The following is a 23,116-nucleotide window of genomic DNA, read 5'->3' as shown; positions in this document are numbered from 1 at the left end:
TATTAGATAATAAGTTTGCCATTGTACACTTTGTATTAGGTCATGTACAGTGGTCATAATTGGGTTAAATAGAGTTGTAGTTTTAATATGGTACGTCCAACCAGAATCTTGAAATGCGGCCAATAAATGAGATTGTGGATTTCCCTGTAATTTGCTGTACAAGTGCTCTAATTACTGATAAGATTTAATCATTTGCACCCATTGTGTTTGATTACACTATGTAAATTAAATCTGTTTCAGTTGTTGCATTAGGTAAAATCATTTATTATTAGCGGCAGTACAAAACTGTATGAAAGCCAATCGGCTACAGCTAAACCCAGACAAAGCTAATGTCCTCTTGGTAAGAGATCAGGACCCAATAGTGACATGGCTACTTATGGGTCCAACTATTCTATCCAGAGTTATGCCCCTGTCGTCATCTCCTACCTGTTTCACTTTTTTATCATCATTATTATTATTATTTATGTGTAGCTTATATAGCACCATCATATTCAACAGCACTTTACTGAGAATATCAGTACTGCCCCATTGAAGCTCATAATTTAAATTCCTTATCCATATGTGTTTGGAGTGTGGAAGGAAACTGGAAACTGTAGAACCAGGAGGAAACCCACGCAAACACAGGCAAAATATACAAGCTCCCTGTAGATGTTGTCCTTGGTGGGATTTGAACATTTTCAATGCCTGAGCCACTGTGATGCATGTATTTTCACCACTTATCCCCCTGATTTTTAATAACCTGCCAAGGTAAAGCAGACAACTGGGGGCTGGTATTATTAGGGTGAAAAGGCCCGTGGCTATTTGACCCTTCACAGCCTAAAATTAGCAGCTCGCAGCTGTCCCCAGAAGTGGCACATCCATAAGATTTGTAAATTCTGGCATTCTAAATGGCTCTTCCCAATTGGCCTGGTGTGGTGACTCTTCCCAATTACCCTGGTGCGGTGGCAATCAGAGTAATACTTGAGGGGTTATTGTCGGCTGTAAATTGACAGCTGTCATAAAGAATTGGTGTTAGTAATGGAAAGGTGTTTTTCAGACATCCCCATTCCTAACCTAGTAAATGTAAAAAAAAAAAAACACAAAAAAATATATTATTTTATTTCAAAACTCACCCCCCAACTCTAGCCCTTATTCATCAATTTATTTAAAAAAGCCATGAAGTTATGACATAATTCAGTGAATCCGAAGTAGTCCACAAAAGCGAACCTGTAAGCCATAGAAAGAGATAAATAAAGAAATAAAGACAGGACAAAGCCCCTCGTTCACCAATTTATTACCAAAAGAACTCTCACGCAGCTCCAACTTAATCCACATGGAGGTCCCACAACATCCCACAAAGTTTCTATAAAGTTTCAGATCTTTAACGGGCCTTTTTTGGGCAGTCTGTCATAAATCAACCACTCACTTTATCATAACGACAATGTGAGTGACAGCTCAGCTGCCAAATAGATGGCAGTGGCATGCTGGGCTGTCAAGATTCTGAATGATAGCAAAGTCATCCAATCTTTGAATTGAGCAGGCTGGGCCATGTTCATGCAAATTGAGGATTGCTTTGCAGGCTTATTATGGGCTGAGGCTGCTGGTCATCTTCCAGTTGTTGTCTTTTAGGGTGATTACCTGGCTATTTAGCTGGCTGGCAGTGGTCAAATCAGTGCCAGTCATAGCTTCAGCTCAGTTGTGTCTGCTTGCCTTGTTCATTTGCTCATAAACCAAAGGATGACAGGGTCCCATTGGGTAAAAAAAAATTCAGTCCATATTTATTCCATCAAGTGTGATAACAGCAACTTGACAAAGACCATCTGGTCGAAACATTGCTGCTGTTATCACACTTGATGGAATAAATGTGGATTAAATTTTTTCATCCAATGGAATGCTGTCATCCTTTGGTTTATGGCATGTTTGCATCAAGTGATCCCATGATATTGGACGTGCGTCCCCAATCTGCTTAATTGTGTTTTTTATACACAAGCAGGTTTTCTGACCATAGTTGATGTGGACTTTTGCTTTTTATATATTGTTCCTTTGCTCAGTCTCTGATCTGTTGTTGCCTGTCGTCTGACCTCGCTTCTGACTATTCATTTGCCTAGTCCCTTTGTCGTTATAAGCTACCTTCTTTGAATTTTATCTTGGACCATGACCTGACTATGCCTTTTTGTTACCACTTTTGGTTATTACGAGGTTTCCTGGTATCTGACCACGGACCTCTTGGCTACCCAGTCTCATGAATAGCCCGTGATTAGTGACTAGCACTAGATTACAATTGGCACATACAATTTATAAAGCAGAGCTTTAGGTAGTTTGGCCTTAGGAACAAGATTAATAGCACAATCATAGGGATGATGAGGAGGTAGTATCTCCGCCTATTTTCCAAGAACAAGTTTCTGAGATCTTTTCGATACCCCGGCAGACCCTCCAGACCATTGAGCATAATTGTACAGAACTTTAACGCTTCTTATGACAATTGGGACCCAAGCAAGAGGGATATAATTATTCAAAGCTGCTGAACACTGGGGTCATATGGTAAAAAATAATTTACACATCTATCTGAATACCCTAAACTGGCTTTTTTCACCTGAAAAAGTTTCAGGAAGGGCCATTACAGGTTCAGGTGAGTACAATTGAATGTCAGTGTGCGAATATTGCAGTCACAGCCGGCAATGGATCGCTGGATTCATGCTGGTGACAATGAAAAAAAACAAAAAACGCAAGGGCTAGTTGTAATGTAACAGTAGTCACTACTCACGGCTTGCCATCACGTTGGATAGTAAAGAAGTCCGACATCAGATATCAGGAGAGATGATATTAACCAAGAGTGGTTAGACAAAGAGATAATCAGGTCATGGTCCAAAGTCACAATTCAAGAAAGAGGCTAGCAAATGGGTAGTCAGGATTAAAGTCAGGGGTCGGGCAATAACAGATAAGAGACTGAGCACAGGAACAAGGCAATCATATACCACCGAGCTTAAAGCTACAAAAGGCAGTGACCTGACCACTGCTAGCCAGTTGAATCGTTAGATAATCAACCTAAAGGGTGACATCTCGTGGAAGACCAGCAGTCCCAGCCCATGATAAGGCTAAAAAAGCAATCCGCAGTTTGCATGGGAGCGATCTAGCCCACTCAACTCACAGATTAGGTAGCTTTGCTGCCCTTCAGAATCTTGACAAACCCACATGACCCTGACAACTATTGGTCGTCTGAGCTGTCACTCTCAACGTCCTTATGGCAAAGTGAGTGGCTGATTTGTGACACAGACTTTATGCAAAAGTGATGAAATACATAATTATTCTTTGATAACATCATAGAATCATATCATGTGGTTAAAGAATCGAAAATAAGGAAAAAATGTTTATGAGAAACCAACATTCAGAAAATTAAGAATTTCTCCTAGAAAATTATTTCAATTACACATTTTTTTTGTTATACACATGTTTATTTCCTGCTGTATTGGAATAAAACAAAAGAAAACTGAGAAAAAAGGCAAATTGGACATTACGGTGTTTCACACAAAACCCCCAAAATGTATTTGACAAATTGTTGGCACCCTTAACTTAACATTAAGTTGCACACCCTTGAGAACAAATAACTGTAATCAATCGCTTCCTATAACCATCAATACGATTCTTACACCTTTCAGCTGGAATTTTGTACCACTCTTCTTTTGCAAACTACTCCAGGTCTCTCATATTTGAAGGGTATCTTCTTCCAACAGCAATTTTAAGATCTCTCCACAAGTGTTCAATGAGACTTAGATCCCTACTCATTGCTGGCCATTCTGAACTCTCCAGTGCTTTGTTTCCATTCATTTCTGGCTGCTTCTTGAAGATGTTTGGAATCATTGTCTTGCTTGGAAACCCTTGACTTAGGATGCAAACCCAGCTTTATTACACTGGGCACTACTTTGAGACCCCAATTCCTTTGGTAATCTTCAGATTTCATGATGCTATGCACACAGTCAAGGCACCTAGAGCCAGATACAGCAACAAACACCCAAAACATATTTGAACGTCCATCATATTTGACTGTAGGTACTGTGTTGTAGGTATCATTCTATTTTCAGTAAATTGTAGAATTGTGTGCTTTACCTAAAAGTTCTATCTTGGTCTCATGTGTCCACAAGATACTTTCCAACAAGGATCTTGGCTTGCTCACATACATTTTGGCAATCTGTAGTCTAGCTTTTTTATGTCTCTGTCTCGACAGTAAGGTCTTCCTGGGTCTCCTGCCATATTGTTTCATTTCATTCAAATGTTGTCAGATAGTTTGCATTGACACTGATGGCCCTGAGCCTGAAGGACAGCTTGAATTTATTTTCAACTTGATTGCGGCTGTTTATCCAGCATACAGACCATCCTGTGTTGCAACCTTTTATCAATTTTTTTTTGGCGTCCACATCCAGGGAGAAAATGGTTTGTAAACGTCTTGATTATATTTTCCACTGTGGACAAAGGAACATCAAGATCTCTGGTGATGCACTTGTAACCTTGAGATTATTGATATTTTTCAATAATTTTGGTTCTCAAGTTCTTAAACAGTTCTCTTCTCTTTCTGTTCTCCATGTTTAGGGTGGCACACACACAGACACAATGCACAGATTGAGTCAAATTCTCTCATTTTTATCTGGCTTCTGGTGTGATTTTCATATTGTTCACTCCTGTTGCTTGCTACAGGTGGGTTTGAATAAGCATCACATGCTTAAAACATTATTGTTTACTCACATTTTTGGAAAGGTGCCAACAATTTTGTCTGGCCCATTGTGGGTTTTTTGTGTGAATTATGTCCAATTTGACTTTTTTTCTCTGTTTTTTTTGTGTTGTTCCAATACACACAAAAGAAATAAACATGTGTTTAACAAAACGTGTAATTGCAATAATTTTTTTGGATAAATACTTTATTTTCTAAAACAATTTCAAGGCTGCCAACACTTTTGGCCATGACTGTAAGAGAAACCTAAAAGTCGAGATGGTAATAATGCTAGGTTATATAAGTATATAACAAACAAGTTTCTAAGATAATTGTATTAGCATAAAATCCAACACATCTGCCGAATGTTTTTAAGAGCTGTCAGAACACCAAATTCAAAAGTGACAGCACAGCATAGGCAAGTGTGTGAATGGGCAATCAGTACAGGAAAGCAAAAGTAAGATAGGAGGCAGATAGTGATATGGCATCAGTAAAATCAACGCATTAAACACAGATATAGGCAAGTTTAAGGGGTGCTTCACACATAGCGAGATCGCTACCGAAATCACTGCTACGGCACGGTTTTGGTGACGCAACAGTGACCTCATTAGCGATCTCGCTGTGTGTGACACTGAGCAGCGATCTGGCCCCTGCTGCGAGATCGCTGCTCGTTACACACAGCCCTGGTTCGTTTTCTTCAAAGGCGCTCTCCCGCTGTGACGCACAGATCGCTGTGTGTGACAGCGAGAGAGCGACAAAATGAAGCGAGCAGGGAGCAGGAGCCGGCATCTGGCAGCTGCGGTAAGCTGTAACCAGGGTAAACATCGGGTAACCAAGGTGGTTACCCGATATTTACCTTAGTTACCAGCCTCCGCAGCTCTCACGCTGCCTGTGCTGCCGGCTCCGACTCTCTTCACATGTGGCTGCTGTACACATCGGGTTAATTAACCCGATGTGTACTGTAGCTAGGGGAGCAAGGAGCCAGCGCTAAGCAGTGTGCGCGGCTCCCTGCTCTCTGCACATGTAGCTGCAGTACACATCGGGTTAATTAACCCGATGTGTACTGTAGCTAGGAGAGCAAGGAGCCAGCGCTAAGCAGTGTGAGCGGCTCCCTGCTCTCTGCACATGTAGCGATGTTATGATCGCTGCTGCGTCGCTGTCGCTGTCGCTTTGACAGCTAAGCAGCGATCATAACAGCGACTTACCAGGTTGCTGTTACGTTACAGAAAATGGTGACGTAACAGCGACGTCGTTGTCGCTGTCGCTATGTGTGAAGCACCCCTAACTTGTCAAATAATGCGCTTTCTTGACACAGAATGTTATCTCAGCAGGATTTCACCACCCAGATAATTTATACATTCATATGTTTCAAAAATAAGCCCAACAATATCAGCATTTGAATTGATAAGCAAATTATGTACTTTTGTAGAACTGTAGCCTATGTCACTCCAGCTCTATTCCCCACAGAACTCCACCTCCTCCCACTTGACTGGCAGTCTCTATGCTGTATAACTTCAGGCAGTAAAGCAGGCGGTGTTGGCGCTTGTATAGAGATGAAGTGACAGAGGCTGTAAGCCTCATTTGCGTATCAATTCAAGTGCTGATCTCTCAGCCACAGAAGAACAGATTGGCCATATAATGATATTGTTGGTCTTGGCTTTGAATGAGCCACTTAAGCATATGCAAAGTTTGGGGGTGAAATTTGGCTGACAGAATTCCTTTAACTTTGCAGAAGCCATTGTCTGATTTTGACTGTAAAATTGCGCTTTTTCTGCCATGATAGCCCAGTGCTCTGTCATCTCTGTCATCTGTATTAAGGTACATTTGGCTACATCTGTACTGTACATGCAGATAGTGAGTGTAAGCATTATACATGTCAGAAAAAGAGTGGCAGAGTGTTTTGTTCTATTTGCCTATTAACCCCTAAAGTTATATTTGATAACATTTGACAAAAAGTGGTGAAGAAAAGTCTTTAAATGCAAAATTCTTATTTGAGAAAGTCTGACGCCCTTGGAGAAAGCCACGGCGAAACGCGTTAGGTGTTTCATTGGTAAGGAGTCTCAGCATATGCACCGGTTTTCTATCAATTACAATGTATGTGGCTGACTTATTTTTGTAGAGTAAGTTTATCCCGTTATATTCATCGCCTCTTCCTTCTTCAATTATATTTTATATAATTGATTACTCTTTTGGTTACCATTTATTATTTAGGTTGATTGTGATATTGTACACTTTTACATATTTTTTTAGGAGGACACTTTTTAGTATACCTGGATATTCACTATTTAAAATTATTCTAGTCATAATTTTTGCCACATCATCTTCTTACAATAATCATTTTACCGATCCTGCTGTTCCTTTTATGTCATTCCCCATTACTCTGCATTGTTTTGTGGATTATTAGCATGTAAATTGAATTTTGTATTTATGGTATGTTCCAATAAAGATTATATTTTATATTTGAGACAGGACGAAGGCTTGTATGCCGAAACTAGTCTCTGGTTGATCTTCCGGGATGTCACTGTTACCATGGCTGGATTTTTAAATTTGCCTTAATAAAGACTGTAAGTTTTACTTTAGGCTGCTTTCACACTACGTTTTTTTAACATGCGTCCTGAACGTTTTTTTAACGCAAAAACGGATCCAGTGCAAATGCGTTTTCATTTTAATGCATTTGCAATGGACTCGCATCAACATGCGTTCATCTGCGTTTGCGTGCGTTATAGTGAGGATCCAGCGACTTGCAGTTTTTTAACTTTTTTCAAAAACGCTACTTGTAGCGTTTTTGAGCTGCGTCCAAATACTGCAAATTGCCTGATCCTGACTATACTGCACGCAAACGTATGTGAACGCTGCCATGCTGATAGACAGTATCCTGCTTGCTCTACTGAGCATGCCCAGAAACCAGCCTGGTGTGATCAGTCTCTCTCTCCCCCTCCCTCTCCTCTCTCTCTTCTCTCCCCCGCCTGAGAGCTGCGGAGGCTCGTAACCAAGGTAAACATCGGGTAACTTGCTTGGATACCCGATGTTTACCTTCGCTACGTGTGCAGGGAGCCCGGTTCCTAGCAGCTGCAGACACTCGTAACCAAGGTAAATATTGGGTATCCAAGCAAGTTACCCAATGTTTACCTTGGTTACGTGTGCAGGGAGCCCGGCTCCTAGCAGCTGCAGACGCTCGTAACCAAGGTAAATATCGGTTATCCAAGCAAGTTACCCGATGTTTACCTTGGTTACGAGCCTCCGCAGCTGTCAGATGCCGGCTCCCAGTCTGTCACGTTCAGTTCCCCTCACTCCCGATCACATGACTCCAATGCCCGCCCATAAACTTCAAGTGACAGGATCCTGCAAAATAACATTGCGTTTGCAAGCGTTTTTCTTTGTAAAAACAGGATCCGCTTTTACAGCAAAAAAACGTTCATGACGCATGTTAAAAAATGTAGTGTGAAAGCAGCCTTATCTACACAATCTGGTACTTGGAGGTTACCGCCCTCTTTTTTCCTTCAAGATTATATTTTATTATGAATTTTTGAGTAGTTCTTGTAGGTTTATATTCATGTCACTGTGGACTATTTTTTTTTATCAGTTAGGTGGCTCATTTTTTGAGTAGTGACCAAAATTGTAGGTTTGTTTTTTGTTTTGTTTTTTTTTGTTTTTCTTTTTAAGTCTGATATTGCTTGATGCTGTTTTTTTTTACCCTAAAACATATTTCACTTACTCAGACCATGTTGTTCTCCTGTCATCAATAATTAATGGGTTTATTTATGACAAAGCAACATGCTGGCCGTGTCGCCATGTCTAGCCTTACATGATTTTCAAGTTTTACAAGAAAATCATCCCTCGTCTAGCAGGAGCAAATTAAGTGCATAATTCCCACTTTCCCGTCTGACAAATACATAGTTTGATGGAATAAAAAGCATGAGATAATATTGACACCTTATTTAAAGCTGCCTCACATGTGGAGCAAGGCACAAATCAACCAAATGTGCAAGTGCCGACCAACATGCACATAAATCATTTATAACGATAATCTAAAGCAAGCTCCAAATCTCATTAAAGTATATGAATCCTTAATCTGTTTTGGCAAAAAAGAGCCAATACACATTTTTTCTTTTTATCATAAATTACAGTTCTGTGGCACTGTGCAAATATTACCAAGCTGTAAGACAGCTGTGCTCCATTAAAATGTGTAATGGTCGCTGATTTCTTACAGCACATGGTCATCAGGCCGAATCTACAGCCAGTAATTAGGAAGATGAAATGTTTAATTGTGCCTTAATTTTGATAAAATTTATCTGTCACACATCCCGTAGTCAAGCATTATGCTCACAAATCAATGTCATCTGTACTAAGCAGGAACTAAAGCATGAGGCTCTTGTTCCTTACAGACTCATTTGAATGTCAAACTGTTCTTGGTGTAAACAAACAATGTAAAATAAGGGGAATATATTCAAAGGCGCGCAGCTTCATGTCATCAAGATCTGTGCACTAAAATCATAACAGTTGTTTCCTCGTCAAGTAACACATTTTGGGTGCGTCAGTGTATTTATTTTGGTAAACTTTTTTAGACTATTGATAAAAGTAAGTAAAGAAAGCTTTGGATAGATTTTCTTAAGTTTTTCTCATTCTATGATTAAATAGAGAGTTCCATCATTTTAGAGGAACTGTCAGCATCTAGATGATATCTTAATAAAAGTTATCTAATTATGTTGACAACCGGCCAAATTTGCAACTGTCACAAATTTGGGAAACAATCCCAGCAATTTGGAGAAGTTCAAGGTCGAAAGTATACTTTGGAAGAGCTTACTCAAAGTTTGTAATTTCTGTCCCGGTTTAAGGATGAGTCTAGATTTAAAGAGTCATTCTAAGGGGTACTTTGCATACTACGATATCGCAGGTGCGATGCCGGTGGAGTCAAATCGAAAGTGACGCACATCCGGCGTCGCTGTTGATATCGTAGTGTGTAAATCCTTTATGATACCATTAACGAGCGCAAAAGCGTCGTAATCGTATCACCGGTGTAGTGTCCAACATTTCTATAATTTCGCTGCAGGGACGGTACGATGTTGTTCCTCATTCCTGCGGCAGCACACATCGCTGTGTGTGAAGCCGCAGGAGCGGGGAGCATCTACCTGCGTCCTGCGGCTCACGCCGACTTTGCGGAAGGACGGAGGTAGGCGGGATGTTTACGTCCCCCGCTCATCTCCGCCCCTCCGCTTCTATTGACCGCCTGCCATGTGACGTCGCTCTGACGCCGCACGACCCACCCCCTTAGTAAGGAGGCAGTTTGCCGGCCAGAGTGACGTCGCAGGGCAGGTGAGTGCATGTGAAGCTGCCGTAGCGATAATGTTCGCTACGGCAGCAATCACAAGATATCGCTGCTGCGACGGGGGCGGGGACTATCATGCTCGGCATCGCAAGCATCGGCTTGCGATGTCATAGTGTGCAAAGTACCCCTTAAGGTGTCTCTGTGGCAGATCAGAGCAATGCAACTTCCTTACAGTCTTCTTATTTCCTGGTATCTAGCAGGGCGGGCTCTCCTCTGTGAGTGACTCCTATGGTGAATAGAATTTTAGCATTTGGGTCCGGTCCCACTTGCGTTTTGCACAGACAACTGCAATCCGATAAAACATCTAGTGCAAAACTATGGGGCAGTGTCCATCTGCGATTGAGTCCTCATGCCATAGCAGCATGAGAAAAGAATCGCAGCATGTTGCATTTGGTAGCAAGTCTCAGCTCACACACCCCCATACAAGTCTATGGCTGCATGTGAAAAATCGCATTGCACTCGCATGTCAACCGACCGCAGTGTGATGTACACAGAGACAGGCCAGGGAGGAGAGGGAGAAAGTGCTCCCACCCTCATCTCTGCAGCAGTGATCCAATCTCAAGATCGCATCACAGTGGTATGACCCTCGGTTAACACCCACAGCAGAGAATCATTAGCATATCACTTCCGATCCTCTTGCACCAGAAGCCTTTTGCAAGTAGAACCGAGGCCTTGGTAAAACTATAAAGCCCAGCACTAGAGAAGAGCAAACTTGTAGTTTCTTGTTCGCTTTTCGTCCAAACATCGACTTTTTAAAAAAAAAAAACCCACAGAGTTTGGATTCGGAGTTCGGGTGCATTATGTATGTTGATCACTCACATGAGTGTACCGCCCCCCGTGCCAGCAGCTGGCGCTACTTGCATCCAGATCTTCTGTGGGTGGCTCGAGGGTCTCTGGTCCCAGGGCTCTCGCAGTCACTTCAATTGAAAAGGGGGTTATGGTGTATGGGATTTTGGAAAGTTTGTTCGTGACGCCACCCACGGTATGTGGCAAATGGGGTACCACCGCTGCCGTTGAGGGGACTCCCAGGGGCGTTGGGCTGGCAGCTGGATGTTGTTAACCCTCCGTGGGTAGGGATGGATGCCCCGGGGCCCAGTGGGAGTTGTGGTGGTGGCAGGGATTGCAGGGAGCAGGAAACTCACAGTTCGGTTGTCCAGGTGTTGGATGAGGCTGCTTTCATGTGTAGGGTCAGGAAACACAGAGTCCAGTACTTAACCAGAAATTGCCGGTGTCCGTAGGCCTTTGGTACGGGGGTGTTCAGATCCCACACCCGGTATAAGAAGCAGGGCCCTCTCTCTCTCCTGCACTCCAGCTATGAGTCACCTTCTCCGTTTCGGATGGGGGAAGTCCTCTCTTTGCACAAGTCCGGGGTCCCTGGCACACTACCGGCGGGCAACTTCCCTGCCCCGGTCCACTACGGGTACCCCTGAGCCTACTCTCCACTTCAGCTCCAAGACTCTGCCTTTTCCTTGCTCCACTTCCCCAGCAGCACAAGAGCTGCAGCCCTTGTCTGCTCTCCTTCCTCTTTCCTTCCACTGACTGACTCAACTCCTCCCCTCCCGCTCTTTTTGTTACACTGGGGAGAGGGGGCGGCTGCCTCACTGTACAAATGTGGGATCAGGTGGTACCAAGGAGGTTTAACTCTTTCTGTGACTACCTGGCTGGCCAGGGTGTCACATTAGCATCACTGTGCTTAGGTTTGCTTGGTGCTCAGCCAAGTGCACGCCACTTGCACTGTTTGAATGGCATGCACTGGATGTAACAACAACATGATTGGATGTAGTGTGGAGCCAAACAAAAAAAATGGAAAAACCTCACCCACCCTCCCACAGAAGTATACTGTTTATGGCTGGCTGTATGTTGGAGAGACTCGAACTGTCAATAAGTGACTTCCATTTGTGGTTCGGGCCAAGACTAAACCCATGGAGGTACAGTTTGAGTGTACCCGGCCCGCCGCTCCCAACTTCCATTGGTTTGCTCAACTCTACTCAGCACAAGTTCTCCTGTTACACATTTTGCTCTCAGTGGCTTGTTCTGAGTCTCCACTGTTATCACTATATTTACACATAAAGATAACAAGGCATTTGAACAAGTACACAGCTGTGGAGAGGGAGGGCCTTGATTAGGAGACCCACTGTGAAAGCTTCTGGTCAGATGATTTCTAACTGTAGCTCTTCAGAAAATGAAAGGGAGAGGAGGGAGGGGAGCAGCTAATTGCTGTATAGAAATCAATGGACTGGACAGATGAGACTGGGATGTTAAGAGTTAACCCCTCTCTGGAATGTAACTGCTCCACACTCTTAGCCAGGAACTAGAGGCCGGGCTCCATTGAAACTAGTTGTACACTAAAAACAATAAAATCTTTAATTGCATGAGAATGACAAGCGATGGAAAAATCAACTCAATTAGCAAAAGCAAGTCAATTGCAAACTTGCTTATTTTCATGCTAACTAATTAAAGCATGTTAAGAACTTGAGAACACCCCCTTTGAACTTACCTATTTTATCAAGAACTATGTTGACAAGTATGCCTATTAAAAATAGTACCTACAAAATGGACTGAAAGGATGCATGTGCAGTCTGTAAAATAGGGCAAACATTGAGGAATGGATGAGGTTCCATTATAACTTGATAGATGACATTTTTCTTATGAAAGTCCCCTATTACATGCAAGTTATGCTGCATGACATGGATATGACATTCTGGAAAGCCACAGCTAATGAGGCCAACTTTACTTGGAGCTCCAGTGTAGTTAGCGATTATAAAGCACAATGGAAGGACCAATGGAAAATTGAAAGAAAATCACTGATAGACTGAAGAAAAGCAAACAGGCGATAAAAGACAGAGTGGAGATGAAAATAATTCCTCTCTTCTAATGTGCTGATCTCACTTGGTGCTGAATTTGCTCAGCCTGGAGTTGGCCAAGTTTTGTTCCACTGTTGTTTTTTATTAGCCTGCATTCTGATCATGTTAACTGGGCCTATTGACAATTAAAGGGAATATGTCAGGAGGTTTTTGCTACGTAAGCTGAAGCCAGCAAGCTGCAAGGGTTAACATAAACATTTCAGGGGTGCCTGTCTTGTCACAGTCCGATCTTTTGGTTATTTGCTATGTTTGTTTAAGCAGAAACTCAGTGCACTCCAGCCTAGGTCTTCGCACCCTGAGGTTGGCGCCGGCCCTGAGAGAGCTATCAGCTCTCCCCTCAGCGACCGTGTTCTCCTGCATCTCACATATTTCCTATCTCTTGCTGTTCTGTCTTAGTGTGTGTGTAACCTTACTTCACAGTGTGTAACTCCACCCCCCGGGTTGCTGAAATAGTGGGTGGGAGGTCCCATTTACTATAGTGACCATCCAAATGACCCTACCCTAACCCAGTCCCAGTGGATGGCAACTAAGCTGTGTGTTGGATGAATTGTAATGCACACCGGTGAATGACCTCCTCCTTACCCAGGATGAATACTGCATCTCGGTTGAGGTGCAGTACCCTGTGGTGCCTGAAGCCTCAGGGGCGCCACATATGCATCATCCACATGAGTCAAGCTAGTAGGACAGCAATTCTACACATAGAGCAGGCGACGAGAAAATAAAAAAGACGCCCTTCAAACCTGAAAGCATCGAAGGCTAGAAATATATAAAGTATTTTTTTGGCATATGCAGGGGGAGTTCAGAGCTTAAATACAGGTCCATAGACTGCAGTATTAGAGCATACAATGGTGGTGTATTTAGCCTATATTGGGAAAATCTGGTGACAGCTTCCCTTTTAGAGCCAAAATCATGTAAATGCCATTGCTATGTTATAAACTGTCCAATACTTTTATCTTTTATTAGTTGTACTGAATTAGCATTAACTGGAGATAACATCCAATTAACCTATGTTACTTAACAAATGCCATTCTATTGTCTTGTATATGCTTCTATATGTAATGGTAATGTCGTGTGGATTAGATTATATAGTAAAGTATATTATATTTAGTGGACTGTGATCTGACAGTAATTAGTTTTGCTAAGTATTGTTTTGCCCCTTTTAGTTCAGCAATGACAATTAATGTTTATTTATGCTAATATAACATTATTTGACAATTTTTGTGACAAATGAATAACATATACAGCAGGTGAAATAAGTAAAAACACATTACCTATTTTCTAGGTAAATTTATTTTTAAAGGTACTATTGACATGAATTTCTCACTAGATGTTGGTAACAACCCATCCAATCCACATAGACAAAGATATCAAATCATAGATGTCCATAAATTTAGTGATGTGTAATAATGGAAAATTACACAGGGAAAAATTATTGAACTCACTGAAATGTATTTAATATTGCATATAAAAGGCTTTGTTGGTGATAACAGCTTCAAGACACCTTCTGTATGCAGAAACTAGTCACATGCATTGCTCAGGTAGCATTTTGGCACCTTGATAATGAGACACCTCTTTATAGACTATGATTTGAACCAGCTGATATTATTTTTCCCTAAACTTTGCAATTACGAATAGATACAGTATCAGCTAGTTGCATGACTCTCCATTACTTTCTGTGCCTCTTTCTTCATGTATTCAATACTTTTTCCCTGTATAATGTCTCATCATCACAGATAGTTAGGAAAATCAAGTGTTAAAATTATAGCAAAAGGAATTTTCTAAAATATGTTCTTACAGCAGGGACGAAAAAATGTTTATAGATTTGTACCTATCAAGCACCTGCTTCTTTGAGGTGATTGTGACCTCAGATTTGTACAGAACTTGTGTTAGTAACATCTGGGAGTCTGATAAACAGGTAGATTTAGGGCTGGTTCACACTAAGCGACAACGACAACGAGGTCGCTGTTACGTCACCATTTTCTGTAACGTAACAGCGACCTTGTAAGTCGCTGTTATGATCGCTGCTTAGCTGTCAAACACAGCAGCCGAAGCAGCGATCATAACCGCGAGAGCAGGGAGCCGCGCACACTGCTTAGCGCGGGCTCCTTGCTCTCCTAGCTACAGTACACATTGGGTTAATTAACCCGATGTGTGCTGCAGCTACATGTGCAGAGAGCAGGGAGCTGCGCACACTGCTTAGCGCTGGCTCCTTGCTCTCCTAGCTACAGTACACATCGGGTTAATTAACCCGATGTGTACTGCAGCTACATGTGCAGAGAGCCGGAGCCGGCAGCACAGGCAGCGTGAGAGCTGCGGAGGCTGGTAACTAAGGTAAATATCGGGTAACCACCTTGGTTACCCGATGTTTACCCTGGTTACAGCTTACCGCAGCTGCCAGATGCCGGCTCCTGGTCCCTGCTCGCTTCATTTTGTCGCTCTCTTCGCTGTCACACACAGCGATCTGTGTGTCACAGCGGGAGAGCGCCTTTGAAGAAAATGAACTAGGGCTGTGTGTAACGAGCAACGATCTCGCAGCAGGGGCCAGATCGCTGCTCAGTGTCACACACAGTGAGATCGCTAATGAGGTCACTGTTGCGTCACCAAAACCGTGCCGTAGCAGCGATTTCGGTAGCGATCTCGCTATGTGTGAAGCACCCCTTAGAGAGAGACAGTTCAAGATAGTCACTTTTCTAAAGTTTGTTTTGTATAATAACTAACGTTCGGAAAAGTTAATTAGACAAACAGATTCTAATCCATAAGAAATAGCCAAGTATATCTTGAAGAGAAGAAAACGATCCAGTTTGCAATCCAAAGATATTAATGAAAAGAAATTCTTTATTTAAAAATATTAAAATGTATACCCACACTATATCCCACCATGAATCAAGTGTAAAAAATGGGTAATAAGAAAGATCAACTAATGAGATGCATTTCGAACGCACTTTGTGTTCTTAGATTTGATTAAAAAAACTAAGTGTAAAGCCAGCTTTACACCTTACAATTAGGTATGCGATCTCGTATGCGATGTGACACGCCCAGGTCGCATATGCGATTGAATGAGATTGCACGTAGGTCGTTCATTTGCTGTCACACGTGCGTTAGTAGTCTATGTTAAATTGATCAATTTTGTGTGCGATCCTTTAGATCATGTGTTCTGTGACGTATGCATTGGGCACCCTTTTTTTTTTTTTATTTATTGACTTGCCAAGCGTGTGTAATGTGTAGGGATGCGTTTTTACTATGTCATCTGCCATTCAGCTCTGCTACATGGCCGCTGACAGCAGACACAGACAGCCATGTAGCAGCGGTGAATGGCAGATGACAGCAGACACAGACAGAGCCGCACTGTCAGAATGAACTCGGGTGAACCTCACCCGACTTCATGGTCATGCTGCGGCTCTGTCTGTGTCGCGCCCTGATTAGCGGTCACCAGTGAAGGACTCACCGGTGACCGCTAATCCCCTGAGTAACTGAATTGAGCAGCCCTCTCTCATATACTCACCGATCCCCGATCCCCGGCGCTGCATGGCATTCACACTGTTCCGGCGGGTTTTACTGTTTTGAAAAAGCCGGCCGCCCATTAAACAATCTTGTATTCCCTGCTTACCCCGCCCACCGGCGCCTATGATTGGTTACAGTGAGACACGCCCCCACGCTGAGTGACAGGTGTCACACTGCACCCAATCACAGCAGCCGGTGGGCGTGTCTATACTGTGTAGTGAAATAAATAAATAAATAATTAAAAAAAACGGCGTGCGGTCCCCCCCAATTTTAAAACCAGCCAGATAAAGCCATACGGCTGAAGGCTGGTATTCTCAGGATGGGGAGCTCCACGTTATGGGGAGCCCCCCAGCCTAACAATATCAGCCAACAGCCGCCCAGAATTGCCGCATACATTATATGCGACAGTTCTGGGACAGTACCCGGCTCTTCCTGATTTACCCTGGTGCGTTGGCAAATCGGGGTAATAAGGAGTTAATGGCAGCCCATAGCTGCCAATAAGTCCTAGATTAATCATGTCAGGCGTCTATGAGACACCTTCCATGATTAATCTGTAAGTGACAGTAAAAAAACACACACACGCCCGAAAAAAATCCTTTATTAGAAATAAAAAGCACAAACAAATTCCCTCATTACCAATTTATTAACCCCGACAAACCCTCCATGTCCGGCGTACTCCACAGTCCTCCAGCGTCGCGTCCAGCTCTGATGCATGCAGGTGACAGGAGCTGCAGAATACACCGCCGCTCCGGTCACCTCCACGCAGGTAATGAAGACAGCCGTGCGATCAGCTGATCTGTCACTGAGGTTACCCACTGTCACTGGATCCAGCGGTGGATGCAGCGGTGGCCGCGGGTAACCTCAGTGACAGCTCAGCTGATCGCGCTACTCACCTCCGCTCCGGTCAGCTCCAGTCAGCAACTGAGGTGAGTAGCGCGATCAGCTGAGCTGTCACTGAGGTTACCCGCGGCCACCGCTGCATCCACCGCTGGATCCAGTGACAGCGGGTAACCTCAGTGACAGATCAGCTGATCGCGCGGCTGTCTTCATTACCTGCGTGGAGGTGATCGGAGCGGCGGTGTATTCTGCAGCTCCTGTCACCTGCATGCATCAGAGCTGGACGCGACGCTGGAGGACTGTGGAGTACGCCGGACATGGAGGGTTTGTCGGGGTTAATAAATTGGTAATGAGGGAATTTGTTTGTGTTTTTTATTTCTAATAAAGGATTTTTTTCGGGCGTGTGTGTTTATTTACTGTAATTTACAGATTAATCATGGAAGGTGTCTCATAGACGCCTGACATGATTAATCTAGGACTTATTGGCAGCTATGGGCTGCCAATAACTCCTTATTACCCCGATTTGCCAACGCACCAGGGTAAATCGGGAAGAGCCGGGTACTGTCCCAGAACTGTCGCATATAATGTATGCGGCAATTCTGGGCGGCTGTTGGCTGATATTGTTAGGCTGGGGGGCTCCCTATAACGTGGAGCTCCCCATCCTGAGAATACCAGCCTTCAGCCGTATGGCTTTATCTGGCTGGTTTTAAAATTGGGGGGGACCGCACGCCGTTTTTTTAAATTATTTATTTATTTATTTCACTACACAGTATAGACACGCCCACCGGCTGCTGTGATTGGGTGCAGTGTGACACCTGTCACTCAGCGTGGGGGCGTGTCTCACTGTAACCAATCATAGGCGCCGGTGGGCGGGGTAAGTAGGGAATACGAGATTGTTTAATGGGCGGCCAGCTTTTTCAAAACAGTAAAAGCCGCCGGAGCAGTGTGAATGCTGTGCAGCGCCGGGGATCGGTGAGTATATGAGAGAGGGGGTAAGAGGGATAGACTGACATGGACAGAGAGTGAGGGACAGAGATAGTGACGGACTGACAGAGATTAGTGAATGACAGACATTGTGAGGCGCTTCAGAACGCAGCTTTTCAGCTGCGCTCTGAAGCAGACCTTTTTTAAGCTGCGGTGCAGAGCGCACACCTGCGCACATAGCATCAGACATCAAAATCGTATGAGGGATGTCACACGTTACAATTGACTAGTTTCGTACTACCAAACGTCCAATGTATGAGGAATAAACGACGTGTATGCGATCACCGTATTTTCGTTCAATATCGATCGCATGTAGGTTTCACACGCAAACACGTCACGAACGATGCCGGATGTGCGTCACTTACAACTTGACCCCGACAACGGATTGAAGGATTTATTGAAGTGTGTAAAGCAGGCTTAAGGCCCGTTTCACACGTCAGTGAAAAACAGTGACGTTTTTCACTGACGTGTAAAACACGCACATGTCCCTGCGTGTGCCGTGATTCACGGCACACGTGGGTTGTCTAAGTGCAATCCGGGCTCCGTTCTCCGTGGCCCGTGATTGCACTTAGAAATCAACTCACCTGTGCCCGCTCCCGCTCTCCGTGGTGCTGAATCCTCCCGCGATGCAGCATCCGGCCAGCGGTGACCCCTGCAGCAGCTGCTTCCGGGTCGGCGGTGTCGTGCATCATTAAGATGCGCGATAGTAATCAGCCGGCTTAGAAGCAGCAGGGAGGACGGGCTGCAGAGAGCGCGGCTGAAGCCGGGTGAGTTAAAATGTTTATTATTTTAAATGCACGTTGTTTTCTGGCACGTGTTTCATGGACCACACCACTGCGTGGTCCGTGGGACATCAGTGATGCCAGAAAAAAATGGACATGTCTCCGTGCGGCAATCACGCACACGCGGGTACGCTGCACGGAGACACGTGCAGTGAAAAATCACTGATGTGTGAGCAGACCCATTCATTATAAAGGGTCTGCGTATGTCAGTGATTCTGGTACATTTAAAAAAAAGCACAAACGTCCCAGAATCACTGACGTGTGAAAGGGGCCTAAGAACACAAAGTGCATTCAAAACACATCTGATTAATGGATCTTTCCTATTACACCCATTTTGCACTTGATTCATAATGTGATATAATGTGTCGTTTACATTTCAATATTTCTCCATAAAGAAACTCTTTTTACGAAAAACATTGAACTGGAAGATGGATAATTTTCTTCTCTTCATATCTGTACTGAATGTTCAGCAGTGGTATTATCCCGTGCCTCCTTGTCGTCTGGATCAATTGGACATTATATTAACCCCTTCAGCCCCTGGGCACTTTCCGTTTTTGCGTTTTTGTTTTTTGCTCCCCTTCTTCCGAGAGGTGTAACTTTTTTATTTTTCCATTAATCTTGCCATATGAGGGCTTGTTTTTTGCGGGAAGAGTTGTACTTTTAAATGAAACCATACGTTTTACCATATAGTGTACTGGAAAACAGCAAAAAAATTCCAAGTGCGGAAAAATTGCAAAAAAAGTGTGATCGTACAATAGTTTTTGGGATATTTTATTCACCGTGTTCACTGTATGGTAAAACTGAGGTATCTATGTGATGCCTCAGGTCAGTGCGAGTTTGTAAACACCAAACATGTATAGGTTTACTTGTATCTAAGGGGTTAAAAAAAATTCACAAGCTTGTCCAAAAAAAGTGGCGCACGTTTTGCGCCATTTTCCAAAACTTGTAGCGTTCTCATTTTTCGAGATCTGAGGCTCAGTGATGGCTTATTTTTTGCGTCTCGACCTGACAATTTTATCGGTACCATTTTTGCTCAGATGCTACATTTTGATTACCTGTTATTGCATTTTGCGCAAAATTTGCGGCGACCAAAAAACGTAATTTTGGCGTTTGGAATTTTTTTGCCGCTACGCCATTTACTGATCAGATTCATTGATTTTATATTTTGATAGATTGGGCATTTCTGAACACGGCGATACCAAATATGTGTGTATTTTGTATTTTTTTAACCCTTTAATTTTCAATGGGGTGAAAGGGGGGGTGATTTGAACTTTTAGGTTTTTTTATTTTTTTTTAATTTTTTAAAACTTTTTTTTTACTTTTTTTTTTTATTTTACTAGTCCCCCTAGGGGGCTATAGCGATCAGCAATCCGATCGCTATTATCTATCTGCAGATCTCAGCTACAGAGCTGAGAACTGCAGATTTGCTGCTTTACTTTCAATGCCGGCTATATTCCGGCATTGAGAGGAAGTGAGTCATGTTAGCTACAGGCGTCATCACATGACCCTGTGCTACCATGGCAACCACCGAAAGTCATGTGATCATGTCACGTGACTTCCGGTGGGGGCGGGGTAAGTTGACTGTCATGGCGGCACCCATATACATATCGCTGCCAGATTTTGGCAGCGAAATGTAAGGGGTTAATGGCCGTGGGTGGAAGCGATTCCACCCGCGGCTAGCAGGCACACATGTCAGCTGTTGATAACAGCTGATATGTGCGCGGATCGCCGCCGCCTGCCGGCGGCAGGGGGCGGGGCTTACCGGCACACGATCCATGACGTACCCAGTACGTCATGGGTCGTTAAGGGGTTAAGGGTGAGCTGGCTACAATTATTAACTCTTATATCTGACTGGCTCCATTGTATTCTAAGAATAAAATAGCCTTGTGATGTATTATGTTTCAGATATTAAACAATAGCACCAAGTGATTAAAAGGATAAAACTTAACCTTTAATAAATAGACTTAAAAACCAACCACATATGTGTAATTCACACCCTAACCATATTAAAAACTATACACAGATGCCCTAAATTATAAGGTGCACTGTGCAAAACACCTGGTGAATGGCGGCTGTCTCTATCCAATTTTACAAAGACCATGCATGAACAGCATGTATCAGTATTACCATTCACAACAGGTATAAACAATATCCACAATTTTTGGTACAACTCACCAAAAACAATAAATTACACTTGGGCCTTGGAGGGGATATATATAATAGTAGCTATCAGGGGACAGTGGTCCTAGCTAGACAACAAATAACCCCTTAGACAAATATATTACAACATGGACAAATCTGGAAAGATCTCACCCATCCGGGGGCTCCTATTTTTCATCAACAGCAGTATCATCAGGCGGAGTTGTAGGTGGGCATCATTATTCTAATTCCAGACATTACTTGCCCTACACACCCAAAAACTCCTGCCGTTACAAGGGCAGTCCACATCTCATCCTACTTGTATCCATCCCTTTAACTGCCTCACATGCCTTCCAATGCATTTCGTCCCACCACAGGACTCATTAGGGAAACAAAGGCATTAGCTCCTCACAAAATGGGCTTGTATGCTGGCATCCACAAACAGGGCACCAGATTGCTGTTTGATTATGAATGCCAGCATAAAGACTATTTTGTAAGGAACTAATACCTTTGTTCCCCTAATGAGTCCTGTGGTGGGATGAAACGTGCCAGGGGAAATGTGGGGCAGGTAAAGGGATACCGCAACTAGGATGAGATGTGGACTGCCCTTGTAAGGGCAGGAGGTTTTAGGTGGGTAGGGCAAGTAATGTCCGGATTTGGAACCATGATGCCCACCTACAACTCCACCTGATGACAGTGCTGTTGATGGACAATAGAAGACCCTAGATGGGTGAGATCTTTTCATATCTGTCCATGTTGTAATATATTTAAGAGGTTATTTGCTGTCTAGCTAGGATCACTGTCCCCCTGATAGCTGCTATTATATATATCCCCTCAAAGGCCCAAGTACAATTTATTGTTTTGGTGAGTTGTACCAAAAATTGTGGATATTGTTTATACCTGTTGTGAATGGTGATACTGACACTTGCTATTCATGCATGGTCTTTATAAAATCAGATAGAGACAGCCGCCATTCACCAGGTGTTCTGCACAGTGCACCTTATAATTTAGGGCATCAGTGTATAGTTTTTAATATGGTTAGGGTGTGAATTACACACCTATGGTTTTTAAGTCTATTTATTAAAGTCTAAGTTTTATCTTTTTCCTCACTTGGTGCATTTGTTTAATATTTGATTGCTGTGAGGTATTTAATGTCCTAGAAACATCGCGTTCAGTTTACCTTGATGTAACTAAGTATTATTTTTAAGGGAACAGCTTGATAACTGTAAGACAACACCTTTAACCTTTTATAAACAAAAACCCAGAAAACCATGCTCAAAGAAATCCCGAGGGTCCTAAGTGTCTGAGGGCCACACGGGTAGCACAAACTCATGATTACGCATAAACAAAGAGAACAAGCGAGTTTTTAAAGTGCAAAGTGTGCATATTTATTCAGGATGATGGTGACACAACTTGTAAGCATTGATAAAAATATATATAAAACCTGGACCACACCAGGCAGTGTATCTATATCAAAACTAGATCACAGTCATTTAGAACAGTCAATTGCATATGTACACTTAGATGATCTATATGAGACAATGACACTATCCCATATGTGGCAAAGGAATAATATGTTTACCATGTGTAAGGCTTAAATAGCATAAAAGCCACATATGTTTATAGTGAAAAACACTACAGCAATGTTCTGACAATGGCTGCGACATAAACCAGCAGTACAAGGTATGGCAAGATTAATCTACATAAGGGGGGTCCAAAAATTTCCTCATATAATGTCACTCCTACAAGTCAGGAGTCAAGCCCATATTTGCTAAACAGGGTCCTGATTAGCTACAACATATGAGCCTTAAAAGACATGAAATTCGCTGGTGATTATATTATATTGCAACAATATTATAGCAATGGCTGAAACCGCCTGGTATACAGACCAGCAATGAAATACATTACAAGGTTAATAGACCTAAAGAGGTTCGGACATTTTCCCTCATAAGTTGTCACTCCGATAAATCAGGAGTCATACCCTTAGTTGCTGTATAGAGTC

The sequence above is a fragment of the Anomaloglossus baeobatrachus genome, chromosome 6, assembly GCF_048569485.1.
Source record: "Anomaloglossus baeobatrachus isolate aAnoBae1 chromosome 6, aAnoBae1.hap1, whole genome shotgun sequence".
NCBI lineage: Eukaryota > Metazoa > Chordata > Amphibia > Anura > Aromobatidae > Anomaloglossus > Anomaloglossus baeobatrachus.
The sequence above is the reverse complement of the archived record's forward strand: the minus strand, read 5'-3'. Positions refer to the sequence as shown.